This window comes from Mus caroli, chromosome 17, assembly GCF_900094665.2.
Source record: "Mus caroli chromosome 17, CAROLI_EIJ_v1.1, whole genome shotgun sequence".
Classification (NCBI taxonomy): domain Eukaryota; kingdom Metazoa; phylum Chordata; class Mammalia; order Rodentia; family Muridae; genus Mus; species Mus caroli.
Window position 1 is genome coordinate 85,406,819 of NC_034586.1, and position 4,968 is coordinate 85,411,786.

Below are 4,968 nucleotides of genomic sequence, written 5' to 3' on the forward strand. Positions count from 1 at the left end.
TTGCAAAGAATTATTAAAATATATTTTAAAAGTCTGGCTACTGTCATATGTTGTTGGGAGCTGGCCCACCGCTCACATGGACCGGATTTACTCCTGGGAGGCAAACTGGGGCTAAAAAGACAGAAACTAGGCTATCGAGAGAAAAATGGATGCCAAGTCAAGGTTCCTGATCAAGACTCAAATGTTTAATAGCAAACTATGCTTATAAAAGGGGGGAAGGCCCATCCCCAAAATCCATTCTTGGTGCTCAGAACCAGCTGCAGGTGACAACAGGCAGGATAGGGTGTAGTCTCCAGAATAGCTCAGGGGCCTCTCAGCAGGTAGCAGTGTCTTGGAGGAGCAGTGGCAAGTGGCAGAACAATAGAGCCATCTAGGTCTGAAGGCTCCATCCTAGGTAATCTCCTTAGTGGCAGCAAGGTCAAAGTCTGGATCAGCCTGTTTCAAGCTGAGGGAGGTTACAATATGTATTTTTGTAACAATAAATAATTAAATCAACTTAGATCAGCAACCTACTACTTTGAGTTAAAATGGGAATTCACCCAACTGAAAGGTCAGTACACTAATAAAAACTGAAAGTTGTAAAAGACCCTCTATTAATTCATACACATGTGTGCAAGCACATGCACACAAACACACACACCACAAAAGACACAGCTGATTATCCAAGCTTAACCTTCTTTATAGCATTATGCCCCCCTTTTATAAACATAAAATTAGACTTCATTTTAAAGAGCAACATTTTTGTATAGCAATAACAAAAGCAATTGTATGAATTGAACAGTTTTAATAAAGAACTCTCTATATACATCAGAGAATTGTTTTAGATTCAATTTAATGAATCTCTATCCTTCACTTTGCTCTCTTGTACATGCCTAGAACATTAAAATATGTTCTACTTAATATAAACTCATTATGTTTACCTCTTATGGTAAGTGTTGAGGCACTAAACAAATGAGGAGTACTATGTGGCATAAAAGCTTTTTGTGGATTTAATGTTGTGCATTCCATTCTTATTACAGCTTCCCACACTGTGGGGCACATCTCTGCATGGAGCCTTGTAACTGAATGTGAAGGTCACAACCATGGTTAGCAGCAAAAGGTTTCTAAGCACACAACTGTCAAAAATTATTCAAAATTAAATATATAACAGATCTAAGGTGTATCTGGCAAAAACATGTCTATGTTGGTTGTTATGACTTCAGTGCAACTTGCTTCAGAACATGCAACATTTTTGCCATATCACAGAAGACCAGCCAAAGCTGTTGGATTTGAGATTTTTGTATGTGATGAATTGCTTTTTGTTAGTGGACATGCTATACAAAAATAATAACTCGTTATGATGTATTATCTGAAAAGGAACAATTTTTATATCTGTTTTATTTATCTGTTTGCCCAAATTTTTATAAAATCTTCCAAAGAAAATATTGGCAGGCTTTAAAAACAGTTTAACCCACCCTGATTACAGTATCTTCTCTGAGTAGCTACAGTATTCAAACTGTAGTACACATACTTACAGCATAGGTACTCTTGAAGCTTGTAGGAAATGTGTTATTCTAGGCTTCAACTCTGAGTCTCTGAATTATAATCTGTATTTTGAGAAGATTTTGAAGAGATCGTTACACACACTAAAGTTGGAAATTCACTGTTGCAGAACATGTGGTCAATGCTTTACAAGAAAATAAGGAGCAATGAAAAGAAATCCATTTTGATGTGACATTCTGTAAACATCTATTTTACAGTTTGCTTCAATGACAATTTTTCTGACACTTAGCTCCATTTCCATGACCCAAGCAGAGTTGTGACCCATACTGTAGGAAGCTGTGGCTATAATGTAATGCATAATATTAAGATATTAAAAAGATTATGCTATAGATTTCTTCTCATTAGATTCATTTCTTAAAACATATATTTTAACCTTAGATTTTGAAATTTTCCTGGGCTAGTAATCTATGTATATTATGTGTGTGATAGTCTGTCAAAGCATTGAGGTCTGTTAAGGTCAGGAACAGCATCATGATGCCAGAAGCATGTGGCCACGTTATTCATGTAGCCAAGACGAGGAAGTATCAAGGGCCAATGTATTGGCCCATGAATATATCTTAGGTAATCTACTTCCTGTAGCTGGTTTCTATCTCCTAGTTTCCAGAACATCCCAAAATGGCACTTTCAATACATGATGAAGCCTGTCATTCTTATAACATTGCTGTGATTGGGGTACTTTGAATCCATTAAATCATAGCTGAAATATTTAGTCATGCCACGATCACATAAAGGAATTTTTTTAATGCATCTTTCTTTCTACATAGCAATATCCTGCCAGTAATTCTCTCTAGAAAACATGACCAACTTCATATAGTAGAATACTAATACAGTGAAAACAAATTTCTAACATTTTTCATTAAAGAGCTGTGAAAATTGAAAATGAAACCTGCTTCTTACTATCTATTGTTTGTTAGATTCTATGGCTAACTAAGATACATACTTTCATAGCATATGATAATGTACGCTTCATTCTTATTTAATCATAGTAGATCTATCCTTCAGGTCTTCAAAACAAATTCAGTGCATGTTTCCATATTACTTAACTTTATGGTGTGTTTTTGTTTCTCTTCAGGTTGACAAAATATCTTCTCAACCAATTCTAGAAAATCACTATTATAAATTTGTAGCAAAATTTCATCCCTGAAATAAAAAATTGCAATTTATGAAAATTATTCCAAGTAATAGTATGATATAATATACCTTTCAAGGCTTTTAAATTCCTAATCATTTTCTTATCCAGAACATCACAGAAATTGATGAAATATATGACTGAGATATTCTCAGTTCTTTACAGGAAACAAAACTTTGTCTAAGTTCCTGTATAAAGGAATGCAAATTTGGCATTAAGCAGTCTGAATAATGAAAACACTTTATCTATAGAAGTGAGCATGCAGTCATGGTAGATAAATGCCAAATTCCAGAAATAGTAGGCCAAAGTTTAATGAATCACTTTTGCCAAGTCTCAACACCAGTTTGTAAGAATAATACTAAATATGACAAGTTCATATAGAGTTTTAATGAACATTAAATAAGTAATCTGTATAAACTGTTAATCATAATTTTTGACCCATAGCAAGAACTCATAACTGTTGTTTTATTGTTTATATGAACACATATACATAACTTGTAAAATGAAAGTGGTTGCCTAATGTGGTTATAGCTAATATTAGACTTTGGCTGAGTTTTATTTTTTTCTTTTATATTTTAAGTACATCTAAGTGTTACACAATGGATAACAGTTGTAATAGGCCATAAGTTATTTTAAGAATAATAAAATGAAAGAAGCACTGGTGGAAGAATACTTAAATGGTTATTGGTGATGATGAGGAAACTCAGAATGCTAAAGGTGGGGTAAAGCAGAGTGAAAAAGACAGTGGCATGAACAATATTTCCTTGCTTTTAAAAAGCTTCCAAAAGAGACCAGTTAGTTTAGAAGTGACATGTTAGGTCAATATAGTAACCAGAGACTTGGTGTGCCCGCCTAGCTGTGACAGCAGCTAGATAAGTACTGAATTAATATTGGGAGCTATTAAGACAACGCTATTGTCCTGATCTCTGAATTGGGCCTCTTCCCCCGAGAAGAAAAGGGGGTCAAAAGTGGACCATCGACACACCACTCCGAGAACAACCACAGATTGTTCCAACCCTAAGTTAGCGCCGGATGTCCTGACCTCAAGATGTACCCTGATACCGCCAAGTTCCTGCTTCCCCGTGTAACTGCCTAAAGAATGTGCAATTCTATTGCCCCACCCCCTCCCGCTGATAAGTACCTGTACTTCCCCTTTTGCTTGTGCAATTCTACTGCCCCATCCTTCCTGCTGAAAGGCACTTCCCCTTTTGCTTGTGCATTTAAACCTTGGGCCTGGCTAATACAGTTGGGACCTTGATGCTACTCAGACTGCTTCCATATGTCGTTATTTGCACAAGGTTCTCATCTCTCTCTATCCCCCCACTTGGTTCTTAGGAGAAGGTCCCCTCGAGACCCTCGAATAACTGGACCTGCTGGACGGGTCAAATTAACATAGGTGTGGATAGCCAAACATGACAAAAGTATATAATAAGATGAAGCAAAACTATCATATTGAAGCTGGACGTTGCAACCCAACAGGAAGAATAGTCCCAAGAACAATCACAGCCATCAGAATATAGGGCTGAAGGCTCCATGTAGGTATCAGCTCAACTTTTCCAATCTACTAGTTGGGTTGATGAAGCCCCAGTGCTAGTTTTTAAAAAGCAACTCTTTGTCTTAGTAATGGTTGGGTTGTTTGGGAATTCTCATGGGACCCCGTTGGCTAATAATTCAATTGATTGCAGCACACCCCCACCACTGGAAGCCTCAACTGCCAACAGAAGATGGCCAGCTGAGAATCCATATTCCCCCTTAGTAGGTATCCTCATTGGGACCACCTCTATACATTCCAGGAAGTTTACATTGTACTATATTTCCACACCACTTCCAAAATGCTCCCCAATTCCAGCAGTCTCTCTTTTCTCTTTCCCCCTACACCCTATCACACCCTGACTTGAAGCCTCTGATCCCATCCTTACTGGACCCAATTCTCCATTTAAAATCTATTCTATTTCCCCTCCTCCTTAAAAAATCTATTCTAGGAGATCTATGCATCATTTGTTCCACAACCTCACCAGGATAAGCTACTACTTGTGTTACTGATCTTAGACATTTAAACAGGTATAAGACAGAATTTAAAAGTAATTTGAGTTGCCTTTCCCTAATAGCTATGTGTAGCTACTTGTATAATGAAAGACTCTAAGACTCCCAAAAGGGAGACACTCACTCAAACCCCGGGTCAGCCGCGCACCCAAGAAGACACTGAGACCGAACTTAAGATGTAGAGAGTAAGATTTAATACAGCAACGACAAGAAAGCACATAAAAAGCACATATACCAGAGACTCTGGGGTCGAA

The 4,968-nt window shown here is 37.2% G+C and overlaps 1 long non-coding RNA gene across 1 annotated transcript; it reads right to left on the reverse strand.

Moving 5' to 3' along the window:
- Positions 1 to 415: 415 nt before the first annotated feature.
- Positions 416 to 2,670, reverse strand: LOC110312218. Its single transcript, XR_002380039.1, has 3 exons — positions 2,483 to 2,670; positions 1,515 to 1,586; positions 416 to 445 (listed from the first exon to the last, which is right to left on the reverse strand). It is a non-coding gene; the product is annotated as an uncharacterized LOC110312218 (long non-coding RNA).
- Between the last annotated feature and the right edge of the window lie 2,298 nt (positions 2,671 to 4,968).